This window comes from Haematobia irritans, chromosome 2, assembly GCF_050003625.1.
Source record: "Haematobia irritans isolate KBUSLIRL chromosome 2, ASM5000362v1, whole genome shotgun sequence".
Lineage (NCBI taxonomy): Eukaryota > Metazoa > Arthropoda > Insecta > Diptera > Muscidae > Haematobia > Haematobia irritans.
The window spans coordinates 115,997,373-116,013,314 of record NC_134398.1 but is presented as its reverse complement, the minus strand read 5'-3'; positions in this window follow the sequence as shown (position 1 = coordinate 116,013,314).

Sequence of the window (15,942 nt, the reverse complement as noted above, 5' to 3'; positions counted from 1 at the left end):
TTTTAAGGATATGAAATCTGGCCTTACGATAATATTGTTCATAAGTCCTTTAGGATATCGTTACTTTTTTGCGAGGGTTTAAAAGGCATTTTGCATTTTGAGAGAAAACTATGTATATGTCTACGAAAATTCCCCCAGGCCTCACCACATATGGTTTATTGGTTTGTTACACACTTGGAAGTTAATAAATTCTTTTCCAGTACTTATAACAGATTCTGACTTGTTCTTTGCCTTTCCAATCTTGTAATTTATCTTTTACTAAGGTGTAGTCCCATCTACACACACACGTACATAATCATATATTACATTAGAGTATGTGAGCATTCAAATGTGTGAGTGGGGCTTTTATCCTCTTTTCGGGGTATTTACTATAAGCAACTTTCCACATTGGAGCACTTTTTAGAGACTGAATTTCTTGATGGTGTCTCCCATTTCTGTTTGAAGTCGCAAATCATTTATTCTGGGAAAAGGGTTAATATTAAATACATTGAGAGCTCATATGTTTCCGCACGAGTGGATGGACACATGATCAAATATAAACAAATAGATATTAGGGTATCCTGAGAATTTTTTCCATATGGCCTATGGTAATATTGTTCGAAAAGCAAATTTTATTTCCTGCAATTTACCAGATCTTTTTTATGGTGTTTGCAAAATTTGGACAACGTCCAAACACCATAGAAAATCTGGTATGATAGGCTAATAAATAAACAATGATATCATTACAAGTACTAGAGTACGCTATGTGTACTTCGTACAAACAAACAGTCTCGAATGTGCATCACTATAATTAGTGCATTAAATTTTTATTGAATCCTACACGCAAAGAAAAAAAAACGTTTGGAAAACGTGTACCGAAAACGTTTTTCTTTTGTTAGAGGTTTTTGGATTTCTTCGAAAATTTTAAACTTTTATCGCCAAAAAAATTCGTTTGTTACAAAATTTATATTTTTTCAATAAAAAAAAATATTTTCGAACCAACAACACAGTCCATTTTGTTTATCTCAAGCACTGTTCTTTTCTGACTTTAAGTCTTTATTAAGACACATTTTACAGTTTCGTAGTAAAAATTTAATATAGTAGTATGTAATGTTGAACCTTTTCGGAATCATCCGAACATATCTGGAATATATGTAAAAAAAAAACTTTTTAGTGTTTGGTCGAAGCAGGGTCCTGGATTCGATCCCTGCCTAACTAAATGTATGTTTCTGCTAAATAAAGTTTGTTTAATCGTCTCGTGGGCGCCGCAAGCTATGCTATATAAATATAACTTATATGGATAATTGTTGATTGATGACAATAACAGCTACATATCTCAGTAGATAATGTGTTGGCTTACAAATTGCATGGTCCGCGGTTCGATTCTCCATCCAGAAGAAAGGTAAAATTTAAAAAATTTATAAAATCTAATAATTTCTTCTACATTGTATTACAGAAAAAGTAGCTAAGAACAATTAGCCAGAAAAGATTTTTTTGAGTTAGTCTTTATGAAATTGTTTTTACATACTGGAAAAAATAAACGTTTATCACAAAAAGTTTATACTTTTCTTCCAAATAAACTTCCTTAAAGAAAAAGGAAATGAGAAACGAACATTGTTTGTCTAAAATTTCGTTTGGGAGGAAAGAATTATTTTTTTTTTTGCGCGAGTTTTTTTTTTAATGATAACCATTAAAAAGAATATTATTTTTCTAAACAATAATTCTTTAAAGCCACACATAAATTTATTTATTAGTTAAAATATTTTTGTAAACGTATTTAGAAACAAAAAAGAAAATTTTCTTAATTTCTTGTTTACCTTTATTATTTAAAGTGTCCGTCCCTTTAATAAAGAGAAACTAAACTTTGTTTTTCACTTTTTTTATGTGGATAAAAAACACCCACATAAAATGAGAATAAATAATAAAATTTATTATTATTCACTACTACCGTAAACCCCTAAATGAGCGGATTGCTCTTCTTTCGATAGTTTTTGAGAACATAACTTTTTAAATTTTATGTATTTTTCACTTTCCTAATTTTTTACTATTCTTTGTCAGAATATTTAGACGTCTTAATTTGTTTGACGCTACAAGAAGAAAAATGATGCCGATCAATAAAAAAAATGCTAATTTTTTGTCGCTGAGTTAATATCATTCGTAAACTTTCTCAGTTTCCATATATATTCTATATATTCTTTCTCTGTACTCTCCTTCTCTCTCTCTCTCTCTCTCTCTCTCTCTCTCTCTCTCTCTTTGAATAAGATATTTATTATGAGAACTAACAAAATTTTTTGCCATACACATAAACCGATACACCCCAATAGTTTTGCTGTCTTAATCTTTCGTAAATTTTCATTTGAACTCATGTTGCAACACATTTAACAGAAGCTTTTACACAAATAAGTTAAAAGCGAAATTATTTATACACATTTTGTAGTTAATAGAGGGAACAAGAATAAAATCATTTCGTATCGAAAAAGATTTATTTACCTTGGAATAGAAATAGATTGAAAGGGACAAATACTTATCTATTTTCACACGCAAAGAAAAAACACGTTTGGAAAACGTGTACCGCAAATGTTTTTCTTTTGTTAGAGTTTTTTGAATTTCTTGGAAAATTTTAAACTTTTATCACCAAAAAAATTCGTTTGTTACAAAAATTTTTTTTTTCTAAAAAAAAAATATTTTTGAACCAACAACACAGTCCATTTCGTTTATATCAAGCACTGTTCTTTTCTGACTTTAAGTCTTTAATAGGACACATTTTACAGTTCATAGTAAAAATTTAATATAGTAGTATGTAATGTTGAACATCTTTTCGGAATCTTTCGAACATATCTGGAATATATGTAAAAAAAAAAACAAAAAAAAATTTTGGAGTTCGGTCGAAGCAAGGCTCGAACCCTCGACCCTTGGCATGCAAGGCGGACGTAGCAACCACTGCTCCACGGTGCCCAACTAAATGTTTGTTTCTGTTAAATAAAGTTTGTTTAATCGACTCGTGGGCGCCGCAAGCTATGCTATATAAATATAACTTATATGGGTAATTGTCTATTGATGACAATAACGGCTACATAGCTCAGTGGATAGTGTGTTGCAAATTCCATAGTCCGCGGTTTGATTCTCCGTCCAGGCGAAAGGTAAAAAAATTTAAAAATTTATAAAATCGTATAATTTCTTCTACATTGTTTGTATTACAGAAAAACTTCATGGAAGTGAGAAAGATGTGAGGGAAAATGCAATTTGCCAGAAAAAATTTTTTTGAGTTAGTCTTTATGAAACTGTTTTTACATCCTGGAAAAGAATAAACGTTTATCACAAAAAGTATATACTTTTCTTCCAAACACACTTCCTTTCAGTGAAAAGCAAATGAGAAACGAACTTTGTTTGTCTAAAATTTCGTTTGGGAGGAAAGAATTATTTTTGCGTGTAGGCATAGACTGGTAGAAAAAAAAATAATGAAATTATTGGTTACTTCCATTCTTTTACTTGCAGCATACTCTCTAGGTCTCTCTTTTTAAACACATATATATATATATGCTATTTCTAAATTAATATATGTTTGCATCCAAGCATATTATATTTAAAAATATGTATGTCCCAAAGATAATATGCTCTAACCAAACATGTTATGATAGTTTATGAACTTTATATGCACTTAAAAATATTGTGTTAAAAATTTTCAACTCCAAACATATAATTTGTACACCCAAACATATGAAAAACAGTAATTTTCGTCCGTGTAAGACGAAGGAGAATGCTTTATTTGGTTAATAATAAACGTTTGTTGGGTCCAATTGCAATAAAATTTATTTAGTTTATAGTTTATTTTCTGACAACCAAACCTGTACACGCAAAAAAATAATTCTTTCCTCCCAAACGAAATTTTAGACAAACAAAGTTCGTTTCTCATTTGCTTTTCGCTGTATGGAAGTGTATTTGGAAGAAAAGTATATACTTTTTATGATAAACGTTTATTCTTTTCCCGGATGTAAAAACAATTTCATAAAGACAAAGTAAAAGAAACATTGTTTTCTTGCTAATTGCAAGAAAACAATGTTTTCTTGCAGTTAGCAATCTTTCTCACATCCATGAGGTTTTTTAGTTCTTAACACCCTTTCCTGTAATACCAACAATGTAGAAGAAATTATACGATTTTATAAATGTTTAAAATTTTTTTACCTTTCGCCTGGACGGAGAATCGAACCGCGGACCATACACTTTGTAAGCCAAAACACTAACCACTGAGCTATGTACCTGTTATGGTCATCAATAGATAAATATCCATATAAGTTATATTTATATAGCATAGCTTGCGTCGCCCAAGAACTGAATAAACAAAGTTTATTTAACAGAAACAAACATTTAGTTGGGCACCGTGGAGCAGTGGTTGCTACGTCCGACTTGCATGCCAAAGGTCGTGGGTTCGATCCCTGCTTCGACCAAAGTTTTTTTTTATACATATATTCCAGATATGTACGGAAGATTCCGAAAAAATGTTCAACATTACATTGTAGTATATTAAATTTTGAACTGTAAAATGTGTCTTATTAAAGACCTAAAGTCAGAAAAGAACAGTGTTTGATATAAACGAAATGGACTGTGTTGTTGTTTCAAAAATAACTTTTTTTATTGAAAAAATAAAAATTTTGTAACAAACGAATTTTTTTGGTGATAAAAGTTTAAAATTTTCGAAGCAAATCAAAAAACTCTAACAAAAGAAAAACGTTTTCGGTACACGTTTTCCAAACGTTTTTTTTCTTTGCTACACGCATTTAGATAAATTTTGTACCCTTCCTACTGCATTAATTAAACTAAAATAAAAATAAGCCACTGTCCTTTGTTTCTAATTACGGTTTTAACTCGTCTTGACATACTTTCACAAATTTTTCTATTATTTTTTTTTTTTTTGTAACATCCGACGAATTGTGCTGAATTTGGCTCTAGATCTCATCGCTCTTTTTGGTGCTCTTTGGTGTAATCTCAAGCGTCTTTTAACCAGAGACCATACATTTTCAATAGAATTAAGATCGGGGCTTTTTAGTGGCCATTTGAGCATTTGAAAACTTTGCTCCGACAACCATTTCTTTACTATCTTATAAGTATGCTTCGGTTTTCCGTCTTGTTGAAACCCAACTTTCTCCTCAAGGTAGGCGCAAACCTCCACAAAGGTAGGAAAATCAGACTACAAAATTTCAAGGTACTCCTTTTTTTATGATTCCTTATTACTAACCAGCGGCCAAGTGTGTCACCATACCCATACCATGTGTCCTCTCCATGTTTAATGGATTGCTTGGCGTATTGCTTTTGGAGACTTTGTCGTTACCAAGTTATTACCAGTAATATACTGAGGTCGTTACCAGTAATGTTCTTCTGCATCGGACGGAAAATGATTTATTTTGGTTGCAATGCACATGACCATGTAACTTATTTCCAGTCATCAACGATCTAATCTTTGTGAGCTAACCTAGGCAATTTCTATTTAATAAAGGTTGCAAAAAGTGAAAACATGCACTCGGTTTTGCTCCCCACTGTATATAAATATAAACATAAAGTGGGCAAAATACTATTTTTATAAATCATCATTTCAAAAATATAAACTTTAGCTGAAGAACATTATACGGTCTTAAGGAACATATGCCTCTACTAAGAAGCAATATTCATATTATTCCGAAAAAAATTGTTTAGTAAATCAATTGCCGTCGGCAATATACTGGAGTGATGAACGTGGAAAGTGAAAATGTTTTAGTCACATTCATTTTTTGGACATGTTAGGATTTTTATACCCTAAACCACATAGTGGTCAGGGTATAATAAGTTTGATCGGCCAAAAACTGTGCCTACCAGAAATATTGATTTTAGACCCCATAAAATATATACCGATCGACTCAGAATCACCTCCTGAGTCGATCTAGCGCTTGGTGTCCGTCCGTCCGTCCGTCTGTCCATGTATTTGTTGTTCACAGGATTCCGGTCGCAATTATTAACCGATTTTGATGAAATTTGGTACAGGGAGTTTTTTGGGCACAAGAATGAACGCTATTGAATTTGGAAGACATCGGATCAAATTTAGATATAGCTCCCATATATATGTATCGCCCGATTTCGACAAATGGGGTCACGTTGCGCTTTTTTTCAAACGGATCGTCACCAAATTTGGCACAAGGTAATCTTTTCCATCGCCCTTCAAGTCTGCAAAATTTCATCCAAATCGTCTAAGTGAGACATCGGGCTGCCACCTAACCTAACCTAACCTAACTCCGTAGGTGCAATATCAACACAGCCAGTGTCGCTAGAAGTAGGGGAAATTCCCTATATGTTGCGTTTTTCTAATATTTAGCGTCTTGTAGGGACGTAGGGCCACAATGTAGGACATTTTCACTCAATACAATTGGTAAGGCAAGGCTTGATCTTTAACAATGTGTGGTAAACTTTATTCCTGAAGAAAATTTTGTCAACATTTTAATTCTATAGAACATTTTGTCAAAATTGTATTTCTATAGAAATTTTTTCAAAATATTATTTCTATAAAAAAATTTCTCAAAATTTTATTTCTGTGGAATTTTGTCTAAAAATTTTATTTCTGTAGAATTTATTGACAAAATTTTATTTCTATAGAAAAATTTTTCACAAAAATTTGTTTATAGAAACTTTTTCCAAAATTTTATTTTTATAGAGATTTAACAAACAAGATTACTAATTTGGGTAGAATTCTACCAACTGTAGCAACCGTGGTGGTAATACAAATTTATATTCTAAGTTATATACGTTGCATATTCATGTTTTACAATAATAAAGTACTTAGAACCATTTTTGTTTTGTAAAATTTTTTAAATTTAACGAAAAATATAGTAGGGAAAATTGTTTGGGAATGTATAGGAAAGTAGGGAACTTTTTTTTGTCCTTGTAGGGTAAACCGAACATTTTCCCTGGCAACATTGACTATGAGCTATAGTCAGATTGACACAAAGCACCCATAGACATGTACCCCTTAATTTTCTTAAATATGCAACTGCGGTTTATCTCCCAGACCTATATGTTACCCCACAAATGCTTATGATTACTAATTCTGTAATGGAGGTTTAGGGTATGATATAGTCGGCCCCGCCCGACTTTCTACTTTACTTACTTATTAAAGCTTGTTCTCGACTTTACCCAAAAAAGTTGAAGAATAAATAAATCAAGTGCGGTTTTGATTTTGTTTATTACGAAAATAATTAGTTGAATGGAAAACTTTTTAAAAAGTCAAAACTTCTTTATAATTACTATGTTCAATTGGACCAATTAAAAGACCCCAAAAAAAGTGTCGTGAAAATGTTCTTTTTGGATCCGGAAGTGGTGCAAAATTGGCACAGAAGCTTATTATAGGATTTGCATCACTTCTTAAGGTTTAATCCGAATTTAGCGTATAAAATACAGTGAAACCTCTGAATAGTGTACACCCACGGTCGCCTAAATTTTGTCCACATTTGAGAAGTTAATTTGAATGCGTTAATATAGAAAACGTCCTCAGACAACTGTCCAATTTTGGGAGGTGTTCGGTTTTTAGAGTGTCCAAGTTCGAGATGTTTCACTGTATTTTATTTAATGGGGATTGTTGACCTTTGTTTGTCTATATATTTGGTTTTAGTCCAGCTCGATGTCATTATAATAATAACTCCATATGTTTTTATTTGAGTTTTATTTTATTGAAGCAAATATTTCGATTTGACATCGTCAATCTTAATCAAGGCCAAACTTAGAAGACGTAACAATTCTAGATAAGGAAGACAACAACAGACGCAGATTTACTCTTGAAATGCTACACATTGTCAACACTTCCTGACAACCTGACGAGAGAATGAATTAGAAGAAGGACATTAACAACTACACTCGAATATATAGACACACGCAGTGTTGCTATTATTGGGAATTTTCCCCAAATTAGGAATATTTTGTCTTGAATGGGGAGCGAGATTTCTCGGTTGCGGACTTGGGGATTCGGTGGGAAATTTCCATAAATTTGGGGATTTTTTCGAAATCGGATCAGTATAATAAATTAATATGGAAGTTTTACACGATTAAAAAAGAAGCACAAAGAATCGTCATTTATATTGTTCTTTATTTCACGGCATACGAAAGGGTGGGCATTTTATTATGGGGGCACAATTGCTGATTTAGAATTTTACATAGCTTGGCTAACTAAATAACCATTTGCTACAATTGCTAATTCATTTCTTGAGGACTCCGGCATATATCCAATAAATACAGAAATGATGAAAAGGGTTCACCTACATATTGATCTACACCCGATTTTATTACTTCCGCATTTAGAAGTAAATTTTCGTTCATAAATATATGGTAAACGAATTTCCATTTCTCGAGCATGTGGAAAACAATTTATAAATAAATATTTATAGTAAAAAGCATAAATCAATTTTCAAGGTGTATTCATGTATCTTTTTTAATCAATAATCTATGAAGTAAGTATATTGATTACCATCGTAATAAACGCAATTATAAAAGTAACAAATTTGATAAATATTATAGTCAGAATCATATTCTTCAAGTACTAATGTGTTTGAATTAAGTACTATCTCAACAAAAATATTCCATCATTTGAAAATACCATAATTATTGAATTACGATTTTTCATTTGATTAAACCATTCACTTTCTTATGTGAATGTGATATCGAAGACTACTACACTAGATACGGAGAATAATTGACGCAATTCTTACCATCAATTATGAAGACCATTTATTTCGATACTTTTCTGTCATATTATTTAAAACAAATTGAATATTTCAAAATGTTTGGTATACAAACATTTTATTTTGAATTTTTATTTTTATTTTTATTTGTCATAATTGTCATTTAAATATTGGCGTAGCTATAAAAGCTACAATGTGTGCTCATTGTGAAGATACCGACAATCAAAGTCCTGCTCAAATGAAAAAATTGTATTCTGATAGCTTGAAACTACCTTCCTCAACATGCCTTGCAATAATATATTAAATTTAAAGCATAATGAATTGTATAATTTTCTGAATAAAACTTTTGAAATTGTGTCATCGTTATTATTTTAATATAATGCATCTATTTCCAATTTTTTGTGACAAATTGATCTCAGTTCAATAGAATTTTCTTTTATGTAAAGAAATTCTTTAAAGGTCGAATTTCTTAACTCAACTCTCTGGACAAAACGACTTCACTGAATAGTTTATGAATTTTTCGTAAAGGAAAAAACTTTACGTCTTCTATGTAACGTCTACGTCGCATTCGTCTTCTAATGATAAGGAATCTTTGTAGTTAGTACAATATTTTTGTCAGTTAATATGAGTTCTATTCTCATTCATGTCATCTTACTGAAAAAATTTCCTACCCTCATGCTAATGATTGACTTTGTTAAATTTATCGGGAAATGTGTAGGCATCGTAAAAGGCGATGGAATATTGAATTTTTTGCCGATAACCATCCTCTTCTTACAATAAAATGTTGACATCATTCACTCAAATATTTCAATTGGAGATCCATTATGCTATGTGTCACCCCCCTCCTCCCACTCAGAAATGTTCAATGAATTCGAATTATTTTGTAATTGAATTTGCTAAGCCAAACTTGTTCAGAATTTGGACATGTTTACCCAAAGTCATATTGGCACAAAGGCTCGACCCCATATATCTACACCTTCCCCATCCTTTCCAATTTTCGTATATACTCACATAAACACGAAAACTTGCGATGGCAAAAGGACTTCACGTCATGGAAATCAATGAACATTTGCCCTAATATTTACGACAAAACTAATGCCAACTTTTGTAGCTTAAGTACTTCTATGGCATAAATCTACATAGCGTACGCCTACAATTCGCCAAACCTATCCCAATAGCACCAAAAAGCCCATGGAAGAATGTAACATCTATAACTTCGATATGGGGGAAACTGCAAGGGTAGCAGTAAGAGTAATAATCGTTGTACCCACCATCAGCCATTTATAAAATTACCATTTTGAATTGGAAAAGGAAAATGCTAACAGTATGCCAGAAATTGTACTGAGCCTTTACAAATCGTATTTGTTTTTCAATTCCATTGTAGGTCTTGCGAAAGAGACAAAAATAAAAGGTGTGAGAAATGTTTTCTTTTTTTTAATTTTTTATGTCCTTTTATATACTTAACTAGCTTAACCCGGCCCGCTTCGCTGCACCTCCCGAAGCATATTTTCGTTAACTTAGTCAACCATATCCTTCGATCTGAAAACAAATTCGAAAAGATTTGAACTCTTTTAAAGAGTAGGATCAGGGGAAGTCTGGCAGAAAAACTGAAGTACTGGTAATCACTCCATGGTTTCCACACACGTGTCCTTTACATTTCAAAAAAAATCGGACTACTTGCTTTTTCGTTTATATGCAGAAATAGGGCAGTTATGCATATGTAAAACTGACCGGCTTAACAAATGTCGAGTAGGGGGTGTTCCCTTTCAACCAATTTTTTGTTTCTTAATTGCACTCAGAAAAGGAATATGATCACCTCAAATATGTTTTAAGAGCAACATGTTATTTTTGGGTGGTGACTATGTAACATGGTTTCCGCAGCCTTGTTATTTTCTGGGAAATTATGTATCTTATTTCGGCAAGAAGGTTATATTTGACGAGAAAATAACATTTTAGTGACAAACATGTTACATGGTCACCATACAAAAATAACATTTTGCTCTTGAAACATGTTTGAGGTGATCATATTCCTTCTCTGCGTGTGTGTGGTTTGTCAGGGGAAGGTATACTTCTCCTCAACATACCGTCCAATAAATCGGAAAAAGTAAAAGTACTTAAAAATTTACCATATTAACATTTGTTAAAGTATTGGGCACGGAGAACTTGCCTTTCACAAACATATACCGGAAAATGAAGCACCCTCTACGTTGCCTGTCAACTTCATGTAAATTTAAGATTTTTTACTTAAAAAAGTCTGGCAGAAACCTATGAAAAAAAACCATAAAATTATGTGCAGAGTTCCCATTTATCAACAATCCTCTACTTTCTATTTTCAAAAAATCGGGCAAAACAGAACCCCTCTCCTTCGCTCCTTCACGACCAGATATCGTAAATTCACGTACACTATATTAATTGCTCAAACTACCCAACTTCACTATTCCCCATCTCCAACCAGACATCGAAAAATCATGTACCCTGTATAAATTTAATCATTTTCTCCCAATTTCAAGTAAATCGGAGAATGTTAGATTTGCTCTATTTTTTTAAAGGACCACCATTTTCTCTGCGAATTCCTTCAAGTTTCTTAGTATAGGGCAAGGAGAAGGTTCCCGTCCAAATACACTCAAGTACACCATATTGTTTTCACAACCTTCCCCTACGGCCTTTGTAAATTTCAAGTAAATTGAAAAAAACGTTTAATTGTTTCACGGACTTGAGTAGGAAAGAGGTCTCCCTGTACCCTTTTATTTTTCTCCGACCAAATATTAAAAAATCATATACCTCATATAAATTTCATAATCTCCCCCAAGTTCTCCGTAAAATTGAAAAAAGTGGGACAAAGGGGAGGCCCCCTCCTCACCAAATATCGACAAATAAAGTAGCTGTTATTTGCCTAGACGCCCCTTTTAACCTTCCCTGAAAATTTGAAGCAAATCGGATAATTTTGTTCCAATTTTCAAAAAGTCGGACAAGGGGGAGGTCTCCCTTCCCGTCCAAATATTAAAAAGCAGGTGCCCCATAATAAATTCATAAACTCACGGCGTGTTCTCTGTAAATCTCAAGTAAATCAGAGAATTTTTACTAGACATCACCCCTAACCTTCCTTGGAAATTTCACCAAATCGGAGAACTTTGGCCCAATTTTGAAAAAGTCGGGCAAGGGGGATGTCCCCATCCCCCACCAGATATCAAAAAAGGAGGTACCCTATTTTCACCACATGATTACGCTCTACGTTCTCCGAACATTTTTCATGTTAAAAAATAAAACTATTTTATAACAAAAGCAACTTCAATGAATTCAAATTATAAATTTTTGTAACGTGCGCTGTATGTAAAAAAAGATTTTCCCGCATTTCCGTTGAAACTTTTCTTGAATTTTCTTTGCTATAAACCTCAGCCCGAGCCCGAGACCTTTCCAACGAATGCAAAACCTGCGCTGTATATAAAAACAGATTTTCGCTTTTTCGTTGAAACTTTTCTTGAAATTTCTTTGCTATAAACCTCACGGAGCCCGAGACCTTTCCAACGAATGCACAACCGTGGAAATCGCTTATTGGAGTTATTGCATCAGGAAGGAAAACACTACTTATTTTTATATAGTAGAAGAAGACTGGAGGCTATCGGCCTATGTTGAAAGTATTCAGAAAAGAAATGGAAGTGCACAGAAAACACATTCAGGAAGTTTTCTTATTTCAGAAGTTTTCTTAAATTGATAATAAAAACCCGAAAACCGGTTTTATGTTATTAAAAACAAACGGGATTTTATAAAAAACCGACAATCGGTGCAAAGCGAAAAACCGGTCCACCGGTTTTCACCGACCGGTGAACTTGACAGGTGATGAATCGTGGATTTACGCCTATGTAACCGAAAGTAAACAGCAGTCGACTATATGGGTGTTTCAAGATGAGACCACTCCAACAAAATCTCCTGTGTTTTCTTGAAAAACTGGGTAATGCCAGCAAAAAAAAGTGTCGCCAAAAAGGGACCGAAAATATTCGTTTTGGACCCTGAATTCATCGCTTCTGCACCAATTGGCGCAGAAGCGATGAATTTAACATGGGCTTGTCATAGGACGGATGTCCACCATTTAAGCAGCCATTGCGCTGAATATGTATCACTTCTTAATGTACGATCCAAATTCAGAGTTTTGAATGTGAATAAAAAATTTTGTAATATTTTGATAAATAAATAACTTTTAAATATTTTTATGATTTTTAACGCATTCTAACGCTTGTCGGAAACGATTGACTTCAAATATTTTCAAAAATTCGCAATTTTTCTAGAATGGATTAGCAATTTTTTCGACAAAATTAAAATAATATGTACCATTTTATTAGTCCTTACTCTGTTTTTAATCTATGTTATTTGAAACAAAAAAGGTTAAAATTACCCTTTAAAATATGAAAAAAAAACGTTTAAAAAAATGAATTAAATTGAAGGACATCTTTGGGAGGAAATTTTTGGAAGTACCTTAAAAGCTGTGCCTTTAGAAGTATTTCCATTAGAGTAGAAAAACGCAGAACAGCCAGTTCTAAGTGCACCCAGAGAAGTATCACCTCAAACATGTTTTAAGAGCAAAATGTTTTTTTTTTGGGTGGTGACCATGTAACATGGGTTTCGCAACCATGTTATTTTCTCGGAAATAATGTATCTGATTTCGGCAAGCAGGTTATATTTGAAAAAAAAAATAACATTTTAGTGACAAACATGTTACATGGTCACCACACAAAAATAACATTTTGCTCCTGAAACATGTTTGAGGTGATCATATTCCTTCTCTGCATGAACGAAAAAATAATTTTATTTAATAAAAACTACGAAGATTCAACTGAAATATTATTCAATTTTTCTCCGATAAACTTTTTAAAGATTCAACGTCCAGAGTTGTAAATGTTTTATCGAAAATATTTTAATTTGAACTGATAAACAAAATCCACTATTCAACAAAAATATCGTAGGCATTTTATCACTTACAAGGCCGATCAAGAAATCCACTATTAAACAATTATGTTGTACACATAAAGAGTGTCTTGTAATTTAACGATCATTTTAACTTCATTTAATATAGTTCATTTTTCGTAACCACAACGGAAATTACTTAACTAAAGGAAAATTTCTAAAATTGCAGAACATTTTGTTGACTAACTACGAAATGGGAAGGATTTTTCCTTAAGGTGAGTATTAAGTTCGAGTTTAGCCGCTAATTTTCACTAAAGTTAAAACTAAATGAGTAAAAAATGTCGTAAAATTATACATATTCGTCGTTATTTTTCTAGCTGCTTTTGTTTTTTTTCTACGGCAGGTATGTATTTTATGTCTATTTGTGTCTTCGAGTTTTATTGCTGCATTCAGTTCTGTTTATACATTTATAGAGTGAAGTTGTATTTTTATTGAAAACAAAAGATTGTGTCAGGTAATTAGCGTCTGTAAATTCAAATAAAAATTTATTTCGAAACGTTTTAGAAACTAAACAATGAATGTGGTGATATACAGAAAACAAAAATACTTTATATTGATACAAAAATAATTAGAAAACAAACCACCGGTTAAAGAACTCTTTATTTTTTAATCGATTGTGATATATACGTGGGTGCCCAAGAGAATGATCTTAATTTACTACGATCATAGGTTGGGAATTAAACCACTTTCTGTTTTATTGGGATCTTACAGCAAGTGGAAATTATATCTAATTTTATAATATTTTTATTTTTTAAATATATATATATATATATATATATATATATATATATATATATATATATATATATATATATATATATATATATATATATATATATATATATATATATATATATATATATATATATATATATATATATATATATATATATATATATATTTTAATATATTTTGTTCCATTATCCCAAGGATATGATTCCAGTAATGAACCTATTGGATGGATTTTCTACAATATGTAAGTTTAAACAGTATTTCTTCCTTTTGTTATAAACCCAAAATTTTATCTTCAACAACAAAACAATTATGTTAATTTTCAGGTAGACAGGCTTTCTAATGGTAATTTTTTAAATATTCTTACAGTATTTCTTAAGTTTGTAATAAAACCAAAATTTCAACTTCAACAAAAAAATAATTTTCATTTCCAGGTAGACAGGCCTTCTAATGGTCATTTTTTTGAAATATGCTTACTATTTAATGGTAACTAAGCTGATATACTTATTGTACCTATGAAAATATTCTTGAAAGTTAAAAGTCATGTGTACCGTAAAATTTCATTAAAATTTTAAATTTTTGTTATAATCTGCAATTTCAGATCCACACATCAAAACCAATCCAATGAGAGAAAATAAGACAAAAATTCAATCAATATAGCAACTTATGCCTTCATATGAATAGAAAACCTAGCCACCCTATCAACAAAAATATATATGAATAATAACAAGCATATACGGCCGTAAGTTCGGCCAGGCCGAAGCTTATGTACCCTCCATCATGGATTGCGTAGAAACTTCATCTAAACGCTGCCATCCACAATCGAATTACTTAAGTTGCGGTAACGCTTGCCGATGGCAAGGTATCTTAAAACCTCCTAACACCATCTCCTAAATTGTATGCAAGTCCATACGTGGTATATATTAAATCAAAAAAGATCGATCCAATACGTATATAATTCAGTTTGACAAAGTAGACATAAAATTTTGACAAAATTTTCTATAGAAATAAAATTTTCACAAAAGTTTCTATAGAAATAAAAATTTTGACAAAATTTTCTATAGAAAGAAAATTTTGACAAAAATTTCTACAGAAATAAAATTTTAACAAAAATTTCCAATAGAAATAAACTTTTGGCAACATTTTCTATAGAAACAAAAGCTTGGTGGATTATTTTTGGCTCGAGTGGCAACCATGATTATGAACCGAATAAAATTTGAACAAAATTTTCTATAGAAATAAATTTTTGACAAAATTTTCTATAGAAATAAAATTTTGAAAATGATAAAATTTTATTATGAACCGAATAAAATTTTAACAAAATTTTCTCTAGAAATAAAATTTTGACAAAATTTTCTATAGAAATAACATTTTGACAAAATTTTCTATAGAAATAAAATTTTTGTAGATTATTTTTGGCTCTAGTGGCAACCATGATTATGAACCGATATGGACCAATTTTTGTGTGATTGGACCAATTTTGGTATGGTTATTAGCGACCATATACTAACACCACGTTCCTAATTTGAACCGGATCGGATGACTTTTGCTCCTCCAAGAGGCTCCGGAGGTCAAATCT